This window comes from Miniopterus natalensis, chromosome 8 (assembly GCF_054644295.1).
Source record: "Miniopterus natalensis isolate mMinNat1 chromosome 8, mMinNat1.hap1, whole genome shotgun sequence".
In the NCBI taxonomy this organism is placed as follows: Eukaryota; Metazoa; Chordata; class Mammalia; order Chiroptera; family Miniopteridae; genus Miniopterus; species Miniopterus natalensis.
Window position 1 is genome coordinate 48,588,332 of NC_142088.1, and position 26,237 is coordinate 48,614,568.

General features: G+C 36.2%; 1 long non-coding RNA gene across 1 annotated transcript in view; it reads right to left on the reverse strand.

Moving 5' to 3' along the window:
* Window positions 1–2,330: 2,330 nt before the first annotated feature.
* LOC107524818 (uncharacterized) overlaps window positions 2,331–26,237 on the reverse strand; it is an 89,008-nt gene continuing 65,101 nt past the window's right edge. Inside the window, exons 2-4 of the long non-coding RNA XR_001602015.2 lie at window positions 24,610–24,711; window positions 23,377–23,458; window positions 2,331–2,530 (exon numbers count right to left, since the gene is read on the reverse strand). This is a non-coding gene — a long non-coding RNA (uncharacterized LOC107524818). The remainder of the gene's footprint in view (window positions 2,531–23,376; window positions 23,459–24,609; window positions 24,712–26,237) is intronic.

The following is a 26,237-nucleotide window of genomic DNA, read 5'->3' on the forward strand; positions in this document are numbered from 1 at the left end:
TTCCCTTTGAGAGAGACTGACAGAAAACACACACACACACACACACACACACACACACACACACACACACACACACACACGAAACGCGATCCTTCTGTTCTTTCCCCTGGTTTCTGCAGAGATTAAATCTCTAGAGCGGCAACAGCAGCAGATTCCCTTACCTCCCTGTGAGGGGGATGAGGCATGAGGAGGAAATCTATCACGGATAAATGTGATTAAAAAGGGGGCTTCTTCGCAGGGGCTTGAAACATCACTGCACAGCCTGAGACACAGAGATAGGAAGTAACAGGCAGGGAAAGACACACAGCTGCCCCTTCTGCTAAAACCCAGCCATCTCTTCAAACAGCAGCACACACAAGACATTTCATCACCATAGTGCATCCATATTGAGAGGGGGGGGGAATCATGTGCTTTGCGTTATGCATTTCAGTCACCCAAGATGGGAGGAGACCCCTGTCCGTATGTCGTGGGAGCTATCCACCACCCCAAAAGTACACTCGCCGCACCTAGCTAGCAGACCACTTGCCTGACAGGTTTTGCAACAAACGTGGATAAATCTACATGACAGCAGGTTGTCTCTTACCGTAGGCAGCAGCGGCTCCATTTGGGCTCCCTGGTCCTTCATCTCCATGTTTTGTAATGCCTCTGGAATAAGCACCTTCTCTGCGGTGGCTTCAGTGTCTTACACTCAGCCCGGCACTGCTCTGCTTAGTATTCGGATCAGGTAGCTCTGAAGCAGGAGGCAATTGCACACTCCAACTCACCAGAGTCACATGGCTCCTACTCACTCGGGCTGCTGGCCAGATTTTGCACGGAATGCCTTGGATCCCCGGGCCGGTAAGAGAGATCTCCCAAGCCCTGTATCACTGCCCACACCTGGCTACTGGTATAATATACAGCCTGCAGGGCTGCAAGTCTAATGAATCTCACCTAAGATGCTAACTTCTTATACAGACTAGTCTAAGGTGGACTCCAACCAGCTCAGCCAGATTTCGACACTTTGAGGCAATTCACTTCATTCCCCTAAGAGAAACAATTCAAACAAGATGACATTAATAAGGTTTTACTCTGAGTACCTGGGGTCTTTAAAAACAGGTAAGATGACATCAAAATTGATATGTCTTAGTGAGCTTGAACTATGCACTAACAAAGAATTCAGGTATTTAAATCAGTTCTGACTCAATAAGAATTAGGGAGACAGACTTTCAACATTTTAATTGTGAAAAATAGGTAAGTTACACACTATTACAAATAAAATATATTTTTCTGTAATTTCTGACAAAAATAATAAGGAAATAAAGTATTTTTATAGTAGCAATGATGAAGATAATAAATCACTTTGAAAAGATCATGAATCTGACAAGAGTAACCCAACCATATACCCTTTTTTGCACTGAAAGTCTCAACAATAGAGGGGTACGGGGTGCTCTAATCCATGGAAGAAAAGGAGTCAGAGAAGCTCTTTTGTAGGGAAAAGTAATTGATAATTGTTGCTGAGTGACTACACATATTTCCTAAATTGATTATGGATCTAGAGGATTTTAAGTAATGAAGCCCACATATCACTGGACCCCAGACTAAGAGCATGGAGGTTACAAATGAAAAGGCATTAAGAGAGGATGACTGAAAATTAAAATAGTTTATCTCAAATATTAAAATTTTTACCAGATTTTGAAATTTTTATCCGCAGAAGTAAATATTAAATTATTTTCAGCAACACACCAAAATTTTCCACAATGCTCATCACAATGGAATTATAGATAACTTTTATGTTTTCCTTCTCAATACAATTCTTTATTTTCCTTTTTATTAAATTCATTGGGGTGACACTGGTTAACAAAATTACACAAGTTTCAGTTGCACAATTCTGCAACACATCATCTGTATACTGTATTGTGTGTTCACCACCCCAAGTCAATTGATAGAGTTCTTTATAATAAACTTCAGCTGTTTTTATGATAAGAAAACATTTTTAACCATAATAATTCATATATTTGAGTGGTAATTTTGTGCATAACACACTGAGATGATTCCAAGGACTTAAATAATAAGATATCTGATAAGGAATTTACTAATTTGGGGCTCAATTAGACTGATAAGTAAAAACTCCCTTTTCACTCAATTGACCATTAACATATAATCACAAACAACTTATTAGGAAGAAAGAAATTCTCTTTAGAAAGATTATTTTTTATCTCATTAGGAAACCCTAAGTCACTCGGTTTCTATTTGTTAAACAAAAACACTTAAAAAAAAACTAAGAAAAAGTCTGACTCTTTATTTCAAGTCAAAATAAAAATAAGATGGTATTTTTAATTACTTTTAATCAATATTTTCCAACAATGTGTGTTATTAAACCAGATAGGTAATTTGCTGGAACACCATTTCTTGAATGTTTACTATATGCTAGAGCTACTACTTCTACCAGTGTAACAGAACTTAGCCAGAGTTTCAACAGCAGATGTTCAACTTCTAAAAATCAAGAAAGCCCATATCTCCAAAGTTCTCTGATCCAAGATGTTGAGTGTGCCTAGCAAAAAAAAAAAAAAGTGGAAGAAGAGAAAGTGATTCTCACTTCATTCACTATCTCTATCTTATAGCTCTAAAAACTTTAGAATTAAGGTCCATACCTGAGAGAACATATCTACATAAAAAACAAGTCTCAATAAAGAAGGTAAGTATAGAATTGATAACTTCTGGCAACAAAAGCATCACCAAGTAGTAGAATTTTCCCCAGTAAAACCACAGAGCTCTATAGATAGGCCCTTGGAGATCAACTTCATTGACTTCGAAACTCTGGAGGTGAAGAGAACAGAAGCTAGGGAAGAGGGAATCCAAACTCATGAGCAGCTTTGTTTTCAACTACACATGTCTTGGAGACTCTGATGTATCTTTGCTGGAGTAGCTAAGAACATAAGTTTTTGAAAAATGCCCAAACCTCTTTCCACTACAGTCAAATTTCTTTGGGTCCCAGATGATTAAAAATGGGTTCCTGTTTAGCCTATTATTATTTAGAAATCCAATGAGATTTTACTAGTACAATTTGACAGCCATTATTCCAAACGTTGCATTTAAGCATTGCAAGACTGAATCTGTCCAAGGGACTTAATGTTCCAGACACCCCACTGAAATGAGACAGTAATCTGATTTCATTCCATCAGTCCTACTATGTGTGAGGTACTGTGCTACTGATGCTACTTCCTGTCATACCCAGCAAAATTAAAGTGGAATTTTCCTCTCTGAAGAATGAATAGAAGTAGCAATCGGCCAGAAGCCAAACATACAGACAGAGGAATTACAGAAAGCACTAAGCGGAAGAGCCACCATCCTCTCCAGCTGCCCATGTTGTGGTCAGTAGGAAAGAAACACAGCCACCATGGTGTGCTTTCTTCCTTGATTTGTCTTGCATCCTAAGACTCTTGCTGACCCTCGATTTTTACTAATTCCCCAAGGAAGCAAGTTAGCATGGATCCAATGTCCTTTTAGTTTCTACCTCCTTTTGCTATTTTAAGTCCTGGGGTTAAGATATGCACATTAATACAATGTTTATCTTAGAGAAGAGGCTATCTAAGAAGAAGACACTGGATTCAAAAGGTGATTGTCAAAACTAATATTTCAAAAAAACACTTTTCAGTCCTGGTAGTATTAGGTTTCTGGCTTAGATCTCAAAGTCCTTGTTTTGACCCTTTTTTGTATAAAAGAACTCAACTTTAGCTAGGCAACAAGATCAGAAATATACTCTGAACATTATACCATGTTGGTGATAATATTACTAGCTCAAGATTAATATTTCAAAAAATGACAGTGTAAATGTATCATAGCACTGTCTATATCATTTACTTATGTGTTATCCCTTTGTACGTCGATCCTTTGGGGTCTATACCAATGTTCTGGACAACTTAAAGCACATTACATAGATCTGACTGATTTATAAATCCAAAAGTGTTTAAGTGAATTTGACAAACTCAAGAAGTAAGAAAAATTCTCTTTCTTGACAGCTTAAGAAATGATGGCATTTGACCGCTAAGAAAAAAAGGTTAGAATGCCCACTCCTAAATGTGATTACGATAAGGAACCTCATTGTATAATACTAGAGTTTAAAGGTGGAAAATCTTACCCCTTTTTACAGATGTTCTTGGCCACCAACCTGATTAGCATGGTTCTAGCCATCAACTATCAGAAAAGGATAATAGCCCAGCCAGGCGTGGCTCAGCAGTTGAGCGCTGACCTAGGATCCAGGTGATTGGGGTTCAATTCCCGGTCAGGGCATGCCCGGGCTGTGGGCTCAGTCAATGACTCTCTCATCATTGATGTTTCTATCTCTCTCCCTCTCCTTTCCTCTCTCTGAAATCAATAAAGATATATTTAAAAAGGAAGGAAGGAAGGAAGGAAGGAAGGAAGGAAGGAAGGAAGGAAGGAAGGAAGGAAGGAAGGAAGGAAGGAAGGAAGGAAGGAAGGAAGGGAGGGAGGGAGGGAGGGAGGGAGGGAGGGAGGGAGGGAGGGAGGGAGGGAGGGAGGGAGGGGAAAGAAAGAGAGAGAGAGAGAGGGAGAGAAAGAAATAAAGAGAGAGAGAGAGAGAGAGAGAGAGAGAGAGAGAGAGAGAGAGAGAGAGAGAGAAAGAGAGAAAGAAAGAAAGAAAGAAAGAAAGAAAGAAAGAAAGAAAGAAAGAAAGAAAGAAAGAAAGAAAGAAAGAAAGAAAGAAAGAAAGAAAGAAAGAAAGAAAGAAAGAAAGAAAGAAAGAAAGAAAGAAAGAAAGAAAGAAAGAAAGAAAGAAAGAAAGAAAGAAAAGAAAAGAAAAGAAAAGAAAGAAAGAAAAATATATGAAATAAGTAATTAGGAAGCCCATCCCAATGTTAGGCAAATGTCCAGATTTAAAAGACCCTTAAATTCCACTTCTCTTAGTTCATGACTGATTTCTCCAATCCTGAAGATTAGGAAAAAGACTTGATTTTCACTCTTTGCCCCAACTGACCCATACAGAGGAACCCATGTAAGGCCAACACTCTAGAAGGAGTACTAGAGGGTAGCATCTTAACCCAATTTAACTCAATTTAATACATATTTGAGTACCTACCATGTGCTAGCAACTATACAAGAACAAGCAAGACATGAGCCCTGCACTCAAAGAGGTCATTGTTTAGAAGAGAAGAAACATAACATGATTTGACAAGTGCTTAGGTAAAAATACGTGCAAACAACAAAGGTAGACCAGAAGACAAGATGAGTAACTTTTAATAGCATTTTTCTCACCCTTACTGTAGAGATTTAAAATCCATAGGGTATTTCTTTGGTTTAAAAAAATCTAATTTTCCTTTACTTGTTATGTAAACGAAGTATATGCATGCCTCATCTTATTACTTCTCCAATTATCAGCCTTTAAGCCTAATTATCACTTGTCTTTGTTAAATGGTCCTGAATGTACCATCTATATTCCTAACTTGAAAATAATCAATATCACACTTATTACAGAGTTAATCTTGTAGCTAAATAATCCTTAACTTTCCTATTTCTACACCAATTTATGAAGAATTACACTAAAATAATCATTATTTAATGTTCATGTGTAAATTTTACTATACATTCTCAAATGATGAAAACAAGAAAAATCTCTCAGTGTCTGTTATTGAGTTTACATTGTCAAAGAAAGAGGACAGATGTCATACAGGGAACAGGGAAGAAAAAATCTAAATTATTTCTTACAGCAATTTCTCAGCAGCAATCAAACTATTCGTGAACAGAGTGTTCAAATACAGTAATAAATGACATGCAGATATATTTTATATGGTCTTACAGAATCTAAGAACTTGAATTTGTGTTCTAATTTTACTGTAATTTTCAGAGTTCCATAATTCATATGTCTTTCCAAATTACTTATTAATGACTCCTTTATCTAATGGAGAAAAACCTTATCTAAAACTGTAATTTAGGGAAACCATAAAATAATTTTTGCTGAATTTCTTAGCAGTTAATTCAACAAAAAGATTTATTAAGCATCTATTTTGTGCTATAAGTTGATACAAAAATAAGTAAGATATGATATCTTCCTACCTATAAAAAAAGGAAATAGATTATAATTTCATGTACTATGGTGATAAGAAAATTAGATGTCCAGAATATTAGAGGAGCATGAAGGGGGAATACACTACAACTAAGGAGTAAAGGGGAAGATGAGACCTGAACTGAAGGATGAGGGAGGTTTAGCCAGGCATACCAAGGTGAAAGAGCTATTTCATTCTGGAAATATTTCAAAATTCAGAGCAGCATAAAGATAAAAATGACAGTCATTTATAATCCCAATGACCCAGAGATAATAATCACTGTTAACATTTCAGAATGTTTTATGTATAAACTCCTTTTAAAAATTGGGCGAATGGGATGTCAGTTACTCTCTCTATTTCCATCATATTTAAAGCAATAGAATCATCTGTTATAGATGTGAATGGGAAGTCCTTATCTCCCGTCCTGCATCAGGACTGAGGGAAACTTTCAAAGGAATGGGGCACAATTTCTCTCTACTTTCACATTCTACACACCTATTTGAATTATTTATCATTTTCTCTCTCCTCCGGCCCTCAAACTGGGCTCAACGAATGAACACACGGCTCTTTCTCAAGGGTGCACACTGGCAACTGAAGCCCTTGCTCATTTCCAGTTCTTCCCCTCCTCCATTCCAGAGAGTCTTTTGCTCTGCACAGCCTACCTCTTCATTTTTTCTTTCAAGGCTGTTATTTGGAAACTGCATGCCCCTGGTTTTAGGCTTCTGACACTTAAAGCAGGGTTTTCTAGTGTATCATCCATTCCTGAGACATTAAATGCCAATGACTAAACGAAGAAATACTAGGCGGTTAAGTAAGGGGGGGTCGATTAAGCTAAAAAGATCACTTTAATTCAATATTAATAAAGTAAAACTGAAAAACTGCAAATTGCTCTTTGATTTCTGGTGAGAAATTAATTTTGACGTAGGTGTTCGAATTTAACGCCACTTTTCAAGAATATAATCATCTCATAAATCAAAAGCGATACATAAAAACTGATTTATTCATTTAACTGACATTTTCTAAATTCCTCCTACTGACCCAAAATTGTGCTAGACACTGGAAATCTAAAGTCCATGCCCCAAAGAGCTCAATCTGGAAGGGAGACAAACAATCAGACATTTCCAAGGATAGCATGACAGATATTTGAAAGAAATAGAAAGGGCACCTAATCCATATGGGCAGAGACAGGGGGCATCAGAGAAGACTTCCCAAAGGAGATGATATCTGAGAGAAATTATGAAGCATATGGAGGGTTTGCCATATTAAAAAATACAGTTAGGAGAACATTACTAGCAGACAAAGAGCACATGCAAAAGCATAAACACCATTACTATGTTCACACTGCATACAGTTAAATACCAACTGTCTCTCAATACAGGATTCAAGAGCAAGGATAGGTTGGAGTTTGTGTTTGTTTTTGTCTTTGTTTTGTTTTGTTTGCTTTCGCTTTTGCTTTGTTCAAAGTTGATAGTCTCTAAACCACGATTAAATAATTAACACAGGGAAAGAAACTAAATACTTGATTTGAATTTGTTGCAAATGATATTTTAATTGGGCATTAAACTATAACCAGAAGGATGGTTTTAATAGCATTGAAAATAGAGTTAATAGAAATATTAATGCAATTCATATGAAGTCTCACCTAGAGAATACAGATGCTATAACTTCAAATACAAATTAAGAAATTTTCCCTTTACTATATCATCAGTGTTAGAGGCTAAGTAAGTCCAATAGAAATAACTTCATAGAAGAATGAAATATTTAAATTAGTCAACAATCCTCAAGAAAACACATACCTTGTATATAAGTATTTCTTAAAGCTTATCCATGAGCAAGCGACACCAGAATAATCTTGGGTGCTTCCGAAAATGTTTGATTCCTAGGTCTCATCTCCACAGAGTCTAATCCAACCACCTGGGTTGAGGACAAGGACCCTGTATTTTTAACAGGAGATTCTGATACAGGTGGTCTGTGCATCACCTATTTCAAGTTTGATTTCCATACTTTATGTCACTCTTACTGTAGTCCTTATCTTTCTTAAAAGAAAAATAATTAGCTTAAATATCTATAATATTTTAGCGGACAATACATAGCACTATATTAGGATATATCTTAAATGACCTAACATGACATCCACTGTTTAAAAACAAAAACTTAGGGTTTATTTATTATGTCAGGTACTGTGCAAAGTATTTTATATAATTATTTCATGTACTCCCCATATCAACCCTGAGATGCATGCTGAAGCTGAATAAAGTTAAATAACTTGCTGGAATCCCACAGCTATTAAGCAGCAGTCAGAATTCCAACCCAAGCTGTTTCCAAAGCACTTACTTTTTGCATCATGCTAAAACTGATCTCTAATTTATACAGGTTGCTAGATGAAATGTTTGCCCCAATTCTAATTTCCACAAAAAATAATAAGAGCACCAGATCAAACTCAAAGTTGGTACCATGGTCAGAAATTTTTAAAACAATGAACTTGGTCAAACCAAACTTAAAGTATTTCTATCACCAACAATGCATAGAAATGCTGCCTCATATTTAGGCTCCTTACTGAAGTTCATTCAGAAAAGACTGAGTAGGAAGCATGTGATCCTATGTCTTGACAGAAAATAATTGGGGTGGTAACTACAGTGTCAGGGTGAGAAATCCTGCAGTGGCGATGCCCTAAGTCAGGTGGTGTAAGTCTTTCTTTGTCAAAATAACACACAGCATGCTTTTTCCACTCTTCTACTGTCTATTCTGCAGACGTGAGAATTCATAAGTTGCCTATGAATTCTGGTTTAGTATCAAAGAGTAAAAAATGTATCCAATTGTTATTTTCTAAGAATTAAAAAAAGTTCATTAATTCTTTAAAAAATATATATGAAATGCTCCTTGTGTGCCAGATACTGTGCTAGATCCTTGACTAGAGCAAGATCTCTGTCCTTAGGGACATAAAGACATGAGAGTAACTGCAACACAGCATAGCATATCCTATAATGTAGACTCAGTGGGCACACAGTGGGAGAGAAAATGCATTATTATAGCACTTTTATCCAAAAATGATGGGCAATACCTTAAGGCTTACTATGTGGCAGCCATTTTCTAAGGGCTTTAGTCTATTAAGTTATTTAACCTTCACATTAGTCCTATGAGGTGCATACTTGCCCTGATTTTACAGGTAAGAATACTGAATTTTCTCAAATCACAAAGCTAATAAACAGCAGGCCTGGAACTGAAGATTAGGCAGGTCTTGACTGCTGTACTATGCTGCTTCTCACAGTGGGGAAAGCATGGAATTGGAAATCTCTGTCTCTAAGTAGCTCTGGAACCATGGGCAGGTTGCTCACACTAGCACTTCCTTTGCTTTATAGGTTAAGTAACAGGGCTGGCCTAAGCGTGGTGTGTTTTGCACCTGCAGAATGCTAAAATAGGTAAAATTGAAGACTGACTCATATTCAAGCCTGGCACTAATTGGTTGAAAAACCTTAAACAAGTCAGTTAACACTTCAAGGCTCAGTATCCAAACCATTCTGCATGTTGTCATTTAAAATTTTTTCTGGAATTTCTAAATATGCCATATAGTCATAAATCTCCAAACAATATCAGAAAGGAAATTCTTCCCACTCCATACCTCTGTTAACGAGTCCAATACAACAGCTGTCTCTCCTACTCTCCTCTACTACAACTGTTCCCATTGGCAAAACCAAATATAAACCTATGACGTGGTGTTTATTTATGCATGCATCCATCCATCCACTTAGTTGTTGATTCAGAGCTTAAAAATCAGGTAGTACATTATGTGCTATAATAAATTATAAACTACATTATGTGCTAAATACCACTATATAAACATAAGTAAGATATAAAGAATAGAAAGATAAATAAGACATAGACCCTCCTACTCAAATACAGCTAACAATGTATTTGGAAGTGGGGAAAGACAAATATTCATTTAACATGCCATATGACAACTACTACAATAAAGTATGAAATGGGTTCTCAGGAGAAATAAAGTCTTTCAGACAGGAGAAACAGCATGTATCCCATAACTCTAGAAAGTTCTATATGCCTGAAACATGAAATGTGTAAAAGGAAGTGGCAGGAAAAAGGCTAAAAGTGAAGCCACACAGCCCTGACCGGTGGGGCTCAGTTGTCTGAGCATCATCCCATGCACCCACAGATGGTTGGTTCCATTCCCCATCAGGACACATGCCCTAGTTGCGAGCTCAGTCTCCAGTAGGGGGAGTGCAGGAAGCAGCTGATAAATGTTTCTTTCATGGATGTTTCTCCCTCTCTCCCCCGCTCTCTAAAATCAATAAAAACATATTTTTTTTAAAAGTGAAGACACAGACCAGATTATTAAAGCCTTTGTTTGCCACACTCAAAAGACTGGACTTTATCCTATAAATGTTAGTATGATGTTTAAGTATCCTAAGTAGAAAAATGATATAACACAGGCAGTTAGAAAAATCTGTAACACAGAAGATGTTAGGGCAACAGTAGAGGCAGAGACCCAGTTAGTTAGCTGGTAAGAGACAGTAAGGGCCCAAATTATGATAGCTGCAGTAACAAAAGGAAACAGTCCCAAGAGATATGCAAGAGGAAGACGATGCCAACGTTTCTGGCCTGAGCAAGTTAAAAGACAGCATTTCCATTACCTCTGATAGATAAGGACTGAGAATTCCACTTGTAATTAACAACAAGGAAGTTACTGGGGGCTTTCACAAGAGCAGTTCATGTAGTGGCAGGAGGAAATTTAAGAAGCAGGGGAGAGCTTGGAGCATAGACAATTACACTCCAGAAGGTTGGAAAAGAGGAGCAAAGAATTAGCTAGAAGGAGAAGTGAGCTCAGAAAGAAAAATCAGTTATTGTTTACCTTGCAAACTAGACCTGTAAAGCCAAAATAAATATATTATCTTATCTCTTCAAATTATTTCACCATATCCAATGTATGAGTTGGTTTTTGTTTTGTATTTTTGCCTCTTCCCTGAAACCAGCAAGTTAGTAAAATAATGAAGTAACTGGACTCATTCAAGTCAAAATACAGCAGAGTAACAATAATGCCTCAAACAAACTAACTGCAAAAACATGTATAAAACAGGCAACAAGTCTTTTTTATCAGAAAGGAAGGTGAAACATTTACTGAGAAAAGAGCTTAGTGGTTTGATCAGCAATAAATAAGAGTCATTTCCTTTATTAAAATCCCTGATTACAAAAGAAGTACACAAATATTTTTAAAATGTATCATGGTATCAGTCCTCTCACCATGAAATTTTAATTCCTGTGGTCTGGTCGACATAGATCTGCTGGAGACAGGAAGCAAAGAATGCCATTCAGCTGAATGAATGAATGAATCATTAAGGTAAACTAAATATAATTTCCAGAGTCAGGTCAGGACATCGGGAATAACAACAATGTGGCTCTCTTCATAAGGACTTGGAAGTTTTTTGGTTTTTGTGTTTTTCCCCACAAAGAGTGAAAAAAGATATTGATTTGGAGTTTCATTCAAAAGATTCCACTAGTCTATGTTCCAAGACAGTATGGACTAAACCTGCCTTCCTCCCTGTTGTTCTCCCAGGGTCTATTATGGTGCTGAATGCATGAATTTAATAAATGTTTTTTAGTAAAAATTTGAATTAATGAAAGCATGCAAAAATTAGTTAAATGAATGAACCCTATGAAACTATATTAGATGATAAATCACAGGTGGAGTCGCACCTAATAAAATGCTTCTACAATAACCACCACATTTAACTCTATCTGTACCACATATATGAAACATTTTAAAGACTACACATAGGTTATCTATATTGATTATCCAAATGAAATATTATTACTAACCTCACTACCTGGTAAAGAAAAACTTAATTTGGTTTTCTTTGCTTTAGAAGTACTAGGGGCTTCTAGCAGTTACTATTCTTAAAAGTAAGACTATCTTTATTTTGAATAAATCATCACGAAGAAATCTGTGAAATCACCATACATATGAATGCTGGAGTTGAAGACCCAGAGGTATGCTGTTTAAACAATATAAATTGGGTTAATCTTTAGCCTGATTGTGCCCTTCTAGAATAAGAGCTTTCCTACATATATATTAATGTCTTCCACTTTATGTCATTTATAACTAAATAACACAGACTTTTAAAAATATATTGTTGAATATTTTTATTTTCTTATCTGGGTAATAGAGACTAGAACACATCTGTAGGTACCAGTGAGAATTCCCCTAAAAGAAACAGATGATTCTTTCTTTTAATCATCCTGAGCAGGCCTGGGCACACTGGAAGAGACTGACAGATCTCAGAGGGAAGGCAGGAAGGAGGGTGGGGAGAGATTAACCAGAGAACTTAGAAGCATGTAATAACAGCCCATGGACATAAATAATGGACAGATGGGGGCCTGTGGTGGGTAGGAAATGGGTGGAGGGTGGCAAGGGGGTGGGGGAAATGGGGGACATCTGTAATACTCTCAACAATAAAATTTAAACAAAAAAGTATTAAAAAAAATTAATAATAAATAAATAAATGAGCTTCCCTGAACTAAGGTTGATGAATTAGGACTCTGAACCCAGGATTAATACAGATTTCTCTTTGTTGGGGGTGGGCTTGTCTGGCTACATGATGCCAAATGCTGCCACATAGGAACAACCTGATATGGAGGAAAATAGCTTGCATAACTACAAGACTATCTTTATTCATCAGTCCATCTCTCAAACAACAGTATTTCAGAATGTGAAAACTGATAGACGGCAGAAAGAACCAGAAAGGCAGATTAGCAAAACATATAAAAATTCCTTTCATAGTCCCAGACATTAATTGGGTAAAGGAAAGTGGTAGAAAAAAGTGTAACTAGCCCTGGCCAGTGTGGCTCCGGTTGGTTGAGCATCATCCCATGCACCGAGAGCTCACTGGCTCAATTCCCAGTCGGGGCACATGCCCAGGTTTCAGGCTCCATCCCTGGTCGGGGGAATGTGGGAGGTGGCAGATCAATGTTTCTCTTTCTCATCAATGTTTCTCTCTCTCTCTCTTTCTCCCTCTCTGTCTCTCCCTTGCTCTCTATTCCTCTCTCTCTAGAATCAATAGAAATTTTTTTTAAATGTAACTACCCTATTACAGGATGGAAGTCTATAGTCATGTTTTGAATATTACACTGGGAATTATATTGTTTTGCCTATCAGGAAAAGTACTCCTTTCCTTCTTCTGGAAAATGTCACACTTAACCTTTTGGCTAGAGTGTACTGATGCAGGGATGAGCATCTGAGCCAATATGAGCCAATCAGTATCCTACTCCTGGATCCTTAAACTTGATATGAGGCAGACCTAGTCTCCATGCCTCTCTAGTGGAGGAAATGTCAGGCTCTAGCTAATGGAGACCTTGTCTCTCACCAGAAGAAAACTACCTGGAGGAGAATTAATCCAAATCTCTCCCCCACATACACACACATACACAAGGAGAGATGTAATAAGTGACAAATAATAACTATCCCTGAGATCTAGATCTAGTCTAGCACTTCCTGTGGTGTGATTACCAAAGCCAGTAAGTCTTTTTTCCAAAGCCAGTTTAAACTGGATTTGTCTCTTATATTCTAAAACCAGTACTCCTTTACTAATCACTACCTTATGCTTAAATTACTGTATTATGAGCATCCTGACATTTACTGGAATATTTATAAAATATATTCAAAAGACTTGAAACTGATGGGCTAGAGGTCTGCAGAACTACTTTACCTAGCAAATGAGATAACCTAACACAATTTATTAAGTTTCTATTCAACGTAATTTGTCAGCAAAGGACTTGTGGTACGCCTCTTAACCTGGAAGCTTTTTATTCATTCAACACTTACTGTGACAACTGTGTTAAGAAAACAACAACACTAATCCAGTGCTCTGTGCATAAGAATCACCTGGGAATCTTGTTAAAATGCAAATTCTGGTTCAGTAATTCTGAGCTGGGGCCCAAGGTTCTACATGTCCCACGGCTCCCAGGTGATGCCAGTGCTGCTGGTCTGCAAATCACATTTTGAGTAGCAAAGGGAGAGATACTCTGGGAGATGAAACCAATAAAGCATATTAACCATCCTTGAAAAGCTCTTAAAGTAGAATTAAATAAATATTATTAAATGACATTTTAGTATAAAATAAAATTTTATAACCACCACGGAATATGTTCAACAGACATTTTTATCCCCTTGCTGAGTCTGGCAAAACTTAACTTTGAAGTAGTGTTAAGTAAGTAGCAAGGTAAAGAGTTGGTTAGAGGTCAGGAATTGAATGGAAGCAAGCAGAAGGCAAGGTTCCTGGTGTAATGGCACAGAAAATTCAATTCTTTAACTTGACCTTTTCTCTCTTCTTTCCTTTTGATTCAAACTGGCCTCATCCAGCACCTGATTCACCCACCTCCCTCTCCCTTGCAGGACCACTCCCTTAAGCATTAAGCCCTCAGGACAATGAGGTTCTGATCAGCATCAAATAATCTTTGGAACAAAGCCTCCTCAGGTCTGTTGACCAAAGAGACAAAGTTTCAGTAAAACCAGAGATAACATCTAGATCTCAGTTGTTTCAGCTCCAGGCCCAGAAAAGTGCAAAGACCCACCTACCACACCCTTGCAAAACCAGACAGAGTGACGCCAAGGCTGATATCAGGACCAGATGCAATGATCAACTACCCCCTACCCTAGCATCGACCAATCAATAGAGTCCGTGACCCTAACCATGACCCTAACTCCTTAAGTAACCCACACCCTAGAAGCAATCAGAGAGGCAGGTCTTTGAGCATCAGTTCACCTGTGACTTGGCATGAAGTCATTTCTAAAGAGCCCAAATTTTAATTTACATTCATCATCCTTTTGTTAATTTATTAACTATCTGTTTCCTCTGCTAAAATAGAAGCTCTACTTCCACTTCTAACTACTGTGGAATAGCAGTGATCACATTTACTTTCCTACATAAAACCTGAACAAAATATATGAGACCATAGGTTTCAGACATTTGACATCAGGGAATAGAGAAGAGCAATCTCTGAGAAAGTAAAACAAATGAGCCCTCTGAGCGCCCAGCTTTCTACTTAGAGAATGGCTATAGCACAGGAACAAGGAATCCAGGCAGAGTTTAATGGTCTCCTTAAGTTTGAAGAGATGAAACTGAAAGTCCAAACAGACCAAGGTAGCTAGAGTTGGCAAGGCAAACCTGAGATCCTTCAGCATATATTAATTTGGGTTGGAGGAACACTGGCTTGTCCAGTCAGCTTTTGCTCCTATTGTTAACCCTGAGGTTAAAATTCTTTAAGGATATTATCTCATTGGTAACCCTGAACTACACCTACTTTGGTTGTGGTTGCTCTGCTCTGATTTCTCCAATTCTCTGATTCCTTTAGCTTTTTAACTTCCAGAAAAATCCTCAAATTTTCTCAGCCAGTGATAGTTCCTTTCCTGTTTTTTAATATGATTATGGATTCATTAGTTTTCTTATGTATTCTCTCATTTCAATGAAATTTTTTTAAAGGAAGATGAGAGACATACATATGTTCAGTTAGCCATCTTATTCCAGATCTTTTAGATTACTTTTCAAGATGGGCAAGGAGTTCGACATTCAATGTGAGAAACATAAAGGAAAAATCATGAAATGATTTAAAATTTCTTACCCTCTAAACTTTGGTGTCAGCAGTAAGATAGTTACTAAAATCTACCTACACACATGTAATAAAGTAGATGATTCATATACAAAATGACAATTGCAAATGGTGTTAAAAACATGTATATAGTTTATTATAAAAGCACATTTGTACATACATGTACAATTTTACACACTATTTCAAAGTGTTTATAGAGTCCTTAAAACTCACCTGTGAACTCCCTCTTATAATATCACATAGTTATGCACATAGAAAAGATTTTTAATTTAAAAAAATGTATATTCTTTATATAAAACTTTAGGGGGGAACACACCTCTTATTTCACTTCTTAGAAATAGTAACATTAGTTGCATATTTTTTCAGTCTTTTATTTTTGTATTCACACATTTTAAAAAGTATGGTTCTATGATAAGCACACATTTTAAACAGACTTTTTTCCCTAAGTCATTCCAGGAAATAAGTTGTATCTTGCCCATTTGGGTAGTGTTTGTGAGTTGGATTAAGAGAAATAAATAAATAATAAATAAATAAATGTTCACTTTTGAAAATATAAGAAATAGCCCCGGCCGGTGTAGCTCAGTTGGTTGAATGTCATCCCATGCACTGAGAGGTCGCCAGTTCAATTCCCAGTCAGAGCACATGCCTGGGTTGCAGGTTCAATCCCCAGTAGGGGGCATGCAGGAGGCAGCCAATTGATGTTTCTCTCATAGATGTTTCTCTCTCTTCCTCTCCCTTCCTCTCTCTCTCTCTTTAAAATCAATAAAAATATTTTTTAAAATAAAAGATGAGAAATAAAAGTATAATGTAGAAAATAAAAATAACCTGCAATTCCATCACCCAAAGATATCCATTATGAGTACTTTTAAATGTTTCCTTCCCTTTTTCCCTGTGCATAAGTATATAATTAATTCTCTTCACATAACATCATTAACTATCATGAACACAAAGGAGGGACATCATACTTTGAATTAAGTTTGTCTTCCTGACTTTCTGAATGTTTTACTACAGCCATGACTAATATTTTAATATCTAGAACTGCCAAGTATGCATGACGAATTTTGACAAATTGTTATTTTTTTAACCTACACTGGCCAGTAGCCACTGCGCAATTGTTTTGTCTGACATTGGTATTAGGGTAATTGTAGTCTCATAAAATGAATTCGGATCTGTTCCCCTTACCCCTCTTCTATTTTGTGGAAGAGTATGAGAAGGATCAGTGTTAATTCTTTAAATGTTTGATAGAATTCATCAGTGAAGCCATCTGGTCCTGCACTTTTGTTTGTTGGGAGGTTATTGAATCTCCTCTTTGATATTGGTCTCTTCAGATTTTCCATTTCTTCATGATTCAGTCTTGGTAGGGTGCATGTTTCTAGGAATCTCTCCATTTCTCCTAGATTATCCAATTTGCTGGCACATAATTATTCATAGTAGTTGCAATGTCTCCTCTTTCATTTCTGATTTTATTTGAGTCCTCTGCCTTTTCTGTCTTACTTAATCCAGCTTAAGGTTTCTCAATAATGTGTATCTTTTCAAAAAACCAGCTTTTAGTTTTTGTTCATCTTTTCTATTGTGTTTTGGTTTGTATTACATTTAATTGTGCTCTGATGTTTGTTATTTCTTTTTCTGCTAACTTTGGGCTTCTACTGTTCTTGTTTTCCTAGTTCCTGGAGGTATAAAATTAGTTTGAGATTTTCTTCTTTCATTATGTTGGAGTTCATCGCTATAAACATACCTCTTAAAAACTGTTTTCACTGCATCCCATAAGTTTCGGTGTGTCACATTTCCATTTTTGTTTGTTTCGATATTTTTTTAATTTCTTCCTTGATTTATTCTTTCACTTATTGGTTGTTCAGGAGTGTGTTGTTCAATTTCCACATAATCGTGAATTTTCCTTTAGTTATTGATTTTTTAGTTTCAGACCATTGGGGTAGGAAAAGATATTTGCTATGATTTCTATCCTCTTAAATTTGCTGAGTTGTTTTGTGACTTTTATTATTATTCATCCTGGAGAATGTTCCATTTCATTCTTGAGCAGGATATGTATTCTGCTGCTATTAGATAGAATGCTCTGCATATGTCTGTTAGTTCAATTTGATCTAAAGTATGGTTCAAGTCTAATGTTGCCTTATTGATTTTCTGTCTCGATGATCTATGAATGGATTGTTGAAAGTGGGGTATTGAATTCCTCCACTATTATTGTGTTGTTGTTTATTTCTCCCTTCAGATCTGTTAGTATATTTGCTTAATATGTTTAAGTGCTCTCATGTTGGATGTGTATATGGTTATAATTATTGTATCTTCCTGTTGAACTGACTCTTTTATCATTCTATAATGACCACTTATATCTCTAGAGACACTTTTTCGCCATAAGTTTATTTTGCCTAAGTATATAGCCATCTCTACTTTCTTTGGTTACCATTTCCATGAAATATCTTTTTCCATAAGCTTTAAGCTTATGTGTGTCCTTAAAACTTAAAGTGAATCTCTTGAAAGCACAAATTGGTAGTTAGAAAATAGTCACAAGGTAGCCCTATGGATAAGAAAACATGACCCATATATATGCTGCCTACATTAGACTCACCTCAGAACAAATGATACACACAAACTGAGAGTGAATAAGTAGAAAGAGATATTCAATGCAAATAGAAATTAAAAAACAGCTACGGTAGCAATACTTATATAAGACAAAATAGACTTCAAAACAAATGCCATCATAAGAGACAAAGAAGGGCATTACATAATGCTACAGGGATCAATCCAACAAGAGGATATAACCCTTATAAACATTTATGCATCCAACATAGGAGCACCTAACTATATAAAGAAAATCTTGGTGGATGTAAAGGGAGAGATAGACAGTAATACAGTCATAGTAGGGGACTTTAACACCTCATTGACATCAATGGATAGATCTTCCAGACAGAAATCAACAAGCAAATAACTGCCTTATATGACACAGCAGACCAGCTGGACTTAATTGATATCTTCAGAGCATTTTACCTCAAAGCAGCAGAATATACATTCTTTTCAAGTGCACATGAAACATTTTCTTAAGATAAATGACATGTTAGGACACAAAACACGTCTCAATAAATTTAAGAAGACTGAAATCATATCAAGCATCCTCTCTGACCATAATGTTATGAGACTAGATATCAATCACAAGAAAAAATTATAAAAGATCAGTGAAACCAAGAGCTGCTTCTATGAAAAGATAAACAAGATTAACAAACTTTTAACCAGACTCATAAAAAGAGAGAGAGAGAGAAAGAGAGAGAGGACCCAAATAAATAAAATCAGAAATGAAAGGGGAAAAGTAACAACAGACACCACAGAAATACAAGGAAATTATAGGAAAATATTACAAACAAGTATATGCCGATGAATTGGAAAATCTGAATAAAATGGATAAATTCCTAGAAACATACAATCCTCCAAAACTGAATCAGGAAGAATCAGAAAATCTAAATGGAGCAATTAGAACTGATGAAATTGAGGCAGTAATAAAAAAAAAACTCCCATAAAACAAAAGCCCTCGACGGGATAGCTTCACAGGTGACTTTTATCAAACATTCAAAAAACAACACCTATCCTACTCAAACTATTTCAAAATATTCAAGAGGAGGAAAGACTACCAAGCTCTTTTTACAAGGCCAGCATTATCCTAATTCCAAAATCAGATAAAGACACTGGAAAAAAAGAAAACTATAGGCCAATAACCCTGATGAACACAGATGCAAAAATCCTCAACAAAATATTAGCAAACTAGATCCAGCAATACATTAATAAGATCATATACCATGATCACAAGGTATTTATTCCAGGGATGCAAGGTTGGTACAATATCCACAAATCAGTGAACGTGATATGCCATATAAACAAAATGAAGAATAAAAATCACATGATCATCCTTGGTTAAATTTATTCCTAGGTTTTTTGTTTTGTTCTATTTTGTGTGTGTGTTTTAATCCTCACCTAAGGATATTTTTTCCATTGTTTTTCAGAAAGAGTAGAAGAGAGAGGGAGGGAGGGAGGGAGGGAGGGAGGGAGGGAGGGAGGGAAACACTGACATGAGAGCGATACATCAATGATTGGTTGGCTCCCGCACATGTCCCAACAGGGGCTGGGGATCGAGCCTGCAACCCAGGTACGTGCTTTTGGTGGTAATCAAACCCGGGTCCCTTCAGTCTGCAGGCTGGCACTCTAACCACTGAGCTAAACCAGCTAGGGCAATTCCTAGGTATTTTTGATGCAATTATAAATGGGATTGTTTTCTTAGTTTCCCTTTCTGATAGTTCATTATCAATGTATAAAAATGGAACTGATTCCTGGATACTTATTTTGTATCCTGCTACTTTACTGAATTCATTTATCAGTTCTAATAGTTTCTTGGTGCAATATTTACGATTTTCAATATACAGTGTCACATCATTTGCAAACAGTGACAGTTTTACTTCTTCCTTTCCAAGTTGAATGCAATTTATTTATTCTTCTTGTCTGATTGCTGTGGCTAGGACTTCGACAACTATGTTGAATAAGGGTGGTAAAAGAGGATATCTTTGTCTTGTTCCTGATCTTAAGGGAAATGCTTTTCGTTTTTGCCCTTTGAGTATGACATATGTTATATGAAATTAGAAAAAAAGTAATGTTATCTATGTAATTAGATTTTATTATATATAAAAAGTAATGTTATCTATGTAATTAGATTTTATTATATATAAACACTTTTATTCTCTTCTTTACCAAATACTGTTTTGCTGCAGTACAAATATTAGAACCTTAAATCAGAACATAATAAAATAGATATAATTAAAATAGATATACAAGAAATTTTCATTAGCTCTTTTTAATTCAAAATATTTATTATGCTTGATATAATATCTCTTAAAACTGTGAACTAGACAGTTCCTGATTAAGGTAACACAAAATCCAGCTGGATAGACAGACATGGATAATTAACTTTATTAATGTTACAATAAACAAATTATAATGGAAGCACAGAGAGGGAGCAACTATTTCTACTGTAGAATAAATGATATGTGTATTGGTCCTCGAAGATTGAATAACAACCTGACTAACAGATAAAAAGAGAAATTATGTTCTAAGCATTGGAAGCTATAAGAAAAACACACAGAGAACTAAAAATGTGTTGGGGTGACACCAAGGAATTTTTTTGTAGTAGTCAAATCAAGAATGGGCAAATACATGTAAGTAAGGAGAGAAGGCAGAATTTATGTGCCTGAAAAGATAGATAATCCAAAAATACCAGGAAAAAGAGCTAGAAATATTTTTTTTCTGGAGTTAATGAAGAAGCGGTGATTTCTGAGTCAAGAGTGACATGAGACTTCTTCCTCCATCAAGGAAAAATTATCTCATACTAAGAAGGTCCTCACACAGAAAACAACAATAAATTCTGGACAAAATAAAAAGATCTGAAGGCATTGGAGAGTAAACAAAATAAGATGGACTATGGAGGGGAATCAAAATTTGGAGAAGGAATGGCACAGAATGAAGTTTCCATTTGTATGGCTTTAACCTACAATATTTTTGGCCTTAACAAACAGAGGATAGAGTTCAGAGCCACCACTCCCAACAGGCAGTACAGTGAAAATCTCCAAAGTAGAGAAGTGGAGGCCCAGATTCTGTCTGCAAAATCTGCTCCAATCCCCGGGTGGCTCACTGAAACTTACATCTATGGAACAGACACAAAGTAGTCCACCAAAGATTGAAAAAACTAAACTGAAAAAAATGGCAATCACAAAATATTCACTGGGATGTAAAGCACAACATAGAGAATACAGTCAATAAATTGTAATAACTATGTATGGTGTCAGGTGAGTGTTAAACTTATCAGGGGGATCACTTCACAAATTATGTAAATGCCTAACCACCATGCTGTACACCTGAAACTAATATAATATTGAATATAAACTGTAATTGAACATTTTTTAAAATAGTAAAACAGATACTGAAAAAAATAAAAAAACTTAACTGAGATTTGAGCCGCCACTCAAGGGACACTACACTTTGAATATTCAACCAAAAACAATCCCTACTAAATCAAAATAATAGCACTCTATAGTAGTAGAAATGATCCACACTGAAACTTTCACAATGCCCAGAAATTAATCCAAAATTATTCAACAAATAAAGAGCCAAGAAAAGGTACCCATTCTCAGGAGAAAAGAAATCTATATCCCAACTCCAAGATGGAAAAGATGTTAGAGTTAGCATATAAGGATTTTGATGCAATCATAATTATACTCAAAGAGGTAAGAGGAAATATGCTTACAATGAATAAAAAGAGAGGAAAACTCAGTTAAATAGGAATTGTAATTCTATAATTCCTGAAATAAAAGTTAATCGTATGATCTTAACTGCAGATGATGATAATACAGGAAAGAGCCAGTGACATTTCCAATAAACAATGGAAGATATCCAATCTTATGAATGGAGAGATTTTAAAAATATTAGAACAATGAACAGAGCCTCAGAGAGCTGTGTAAAAATATCAAAAGCACTAACGTGTGTAATTGGAATCCAGAAACCAGAGAAGAGAAAGAATGGGGTAGGGAAAAAAACTGGAAAAAATAATGGCCAAAAATCTTTCATATCTGGCAAAAAATATAAATATATAATTTCAATGATTCAGTGAACTCCATAAATCTAAGCACATCATGGTCAAAATTATGAAAACAAAATACAAAGAGAAGAATGCTAAAAGCAGCCAGACAACTTATACAACTTAACAAAAAGAAGACAAACAATCCAATTGAAAAATGGGCAAAGGACCTAAATAGACACTTCTCTAAAGAGGACATACAAATGGCTAAGAGACATGTGAAAAAATGCTCAACGTCACTAATCACCAGAGAGATGCAAATTAAAACCACAATGAGGTATCACTTCACACCTGTCAGAATGGCGCCATCAACAAGTCAACAAACCACAAGTGCTGGAGAGGGTGTGGAGGAAAGGGCACCCTAATACACTGCTGGTGGGAATGCAGACTGCTGCAGCCACTATGGAAAGCAGTATGGAGTTTCCTCAAAAGATTAATAATTGACCTGCTATTGACCCAGTGATTCCACTTCTAGGAATATATTCTAAGGAACCCGAAACACCAATCGCAAAGAACTTATGCACCCCTGTGTTCATAGTAGCGCAATTTACAATAGCTGAGATCTGGAAACAGCCCAAGTGCCCATCAGTAGATGAGTGGATAAAAAAGCTGTGGCAATTTATACCATGGAACACTATGCAGCTGTAAAAAAGAAGGATATTTTATCCTTTGGAACAGCATGGAGGGAACTAGAAAGTATTACGTGAAATAAACCAGTCAGAGAAAGTCAAGTACCACATGATCTCACTTATATGTGGAATATAATAAACAAAATAAACCGATGAACAAAGTGAATCCAGAGACATAGAAACTTGGAACAGACTGAGGGATCTCAGAGGGAAGGTGGGGAGGAGGGTGTGGGTAGGGAGAGATTAATCAAAGAATTTATACGTTTATAAGCATAACCCATGGACTCAGACATTGGTATGAGGACAGTCTGGGGGTGGGATGGATGTGGGGTGGAAGGGATCAATGGGGATAAAAAGGAGACATCTGTAATATTCTCAAAAAATAAAAATAAAATAAAAAATAAGTTAAATTAAATTAAATTAAAAATTTTTTTAAAAGCAGCCAGAAAAAAAGTAACAAAGTACTTACAGGGGAGCAAGGCTCACTTGGACACTCCCTTCTCCTTAGAAATTATGGTGATCAGAAGACAGTAAGACAACACAAGAAAGTTCTAAAAGGAAAGGAATTAAAAGCATTAGAAATAATAAGTATATGAATAAGTATAGATATTACTCTTTACTCTTAATTTTTAAAAAAGATAAATGATGGACTATAGCAGTAATGATATGAAGCAGGTAAATGGACAGTTACAGTTGCAAAATTCTTCAGTTTTAGGTGAAGTCAGTCATACAATATTAATTCTAAATAGACTGTAAAGTTAAGGGTGTGTTTTGTAATCCAAGAGAAAATAATTTAAGAGAAAAATAAGTTTAAAATAATGAAAATAAGTGTATCTAAAAATCCAGTAGATGCTAGAAAAACATTTGCAAGATATTAAGACTATACCTTTTGTCAGGGAGAAATATGTATACCACTGGAATATTCGCAGAAAAAAAAATGAAGAATTTAAGGTTTAGAGAAACAACAAAATATAAGTATAATGTTCTTCCTTTTCCAAAATAACCAAATTCTAATTTTTTAAACTTCAATGACACTGATATTTCCCAAATTCAGTCAAATGTATGAACACACATTTACAGGTATAACTAAATAGTCTCTAAAGATGCTTGAGTTCAGAAGTACTGTTTACTATGGGTATTGCCAACTCTGAGTGCACAGGAGCTTAACCACATACACATGGGTGCACTCTGTCTGCAACTTTCTTTTAAGTATAGCCACCCCACTGCCCTGCAAAGAAAAAAGGAAAATATTCGAGAATAGGTTGCAGTGAGGATAATCATCTTTGGTCATTTTAACAGCAGTTTACTTCTTGTTTTCAAATAATTTGCAAATAACAGCAATAGTTTAATTACATTTCCAGTTCCCAAAAGTAACTGATTATCAAACTAATTTTTCTTTTCTTTTTTTAGCTCAAAGTGATTTTTACTGATCCTTTTTGCACTTTTCCAAAGCCGTGCCCATCAACAGACCCCTATATCTTAGAATTTGAATCAGCAATATTTTATCTGTGACCTAGGCTTTAGTGCCACTCAGTGTTCAAATCATAGAATTGCAGTAAACCAAACCACCAAATCTATCCCAGCAACCTAGAAAATGCATCTTCTGGATTTAATGACATCAGGTCAAGGTCTCTAATCCCTACCTGCTTTACTTTGCCTGATACTTATGAGCAAGATGAAAAATTCAGCCTATACTAGATACCTGTTGGAACTTTGATCAGGAGAAAGCAGTGAATGAGTGCCAGAGATCTTTTTTATTTTCTGTTTGAAACATCTGCCATGCCTCCAAATATAAATTGATTTGCTGAAAACAGAGAAGAGAGAAATCATTTGCTCAGGGAGATTTTTTAAAAAGTGCAGCCGTTCAGGAACAAAACCTAACTAATAAGTCCCACATTAACGTAACATAAAAATACTGATGGAAGTTTATAAACAAATGCTGAAATTAAACCACCAACTATAGAGAACTAGGTTATATAATCTTAATTCTGTTAAATAATATAACATAAAGCAAGCAAGTAGGCATCTTTCATTCCTCATAACACTTTCCATGCCAATTTTTCTGAAATTTTAAATGTGTGGGAAAAAGAAGGATGTGAGGGATGAGCACTGGGTGATTGTTACAAAAGAGTAAAGACAAGAGTATCCAATGGAGTAAGGATAGTCTCTTCAATAACTGGTGCTGGGAAAATTGGACAGATACATGCAAAAGAATGAAACTAGACCACCAACTTTCACCACACACAAAAATAAACTCAAATGGATAAAAGACTTAAATGTAAGTCACGAGACCATAAAAATCCTGGAAGAAAACATAGGCAGTAAAGTCACAGACATCCCACGTAGTGGACTTTTCACTGATACATCTCCTAGGGCAAGAGAAACAAAGGAAAAAATAAACATCTGGGACTACATCAAACTAAAAAGCTTCTGCACAGCAAAAGAAAACAGCCTCAAAATACAAAGGAACCCCAGGGTCTGGGAAAACATATTTGCCAAGGATGAATCTGATAAGGGGCTAATTTCCAAAGTGTACAAAGAACTCATAGCACTCAGCAAGAGGAAGACAAACAACCCAATTAAGAAATGGGCAAAGGACTTAAATAGACACTTCTCCAAAGAGGACATACGGATGGCCCAGAGACGCATGAGAAAGTGCTCGACGCTAATCATCAGAGAGATGCAAATTAAAACCACAATGAGGTATCACTTCACACCTGTCAGAATGGCGCCATCAACAAATCAACAAACAACATGTGCTGGCGAGGGTGTGGAGAGAGGGGAACCCTAGTACACTGCTGATGGGAATGCAGACTGGTGCAGCCACTATGGAAAACAGTATGGAGGTTCCTCAAAAAACTAAAAATGGAGCTGCCGTTCGACCCAGTGATTCCACTCCTAGGAATGTACCCTAAGAATCCTGAAACATTCATCAGAAAGGATATATGTACCCCACTGTTCATAGCAGCACAGTTTACAATAGCTAAGATCTGGAAACAGCCCAAGTGCCCATCAGTAGATGAGTGGATAAAAAAGCTGTGGGACATTTACACCGTGGAATACTACACAGCTGTAAAGAAGAAGAATCTCGTACCCTTTGGGACAGTATGGATGGACCTGGAGAATATTATGCTGAGTGAAATAAGCCAGGCAGCGAAAGACAAATATCACATGATCTCGCTTATACGTGGAATCTAAAGAACTTAATAAACTGATGAACAGAATAGATTCAATGACATGGAAGCATAGATGAGACTGATGAATGTCAGAGGGATGGAGGAGGGCGGGTGGGTGGAGGGGGAGAGAGTAACCAAAGAATTTATGTGCATA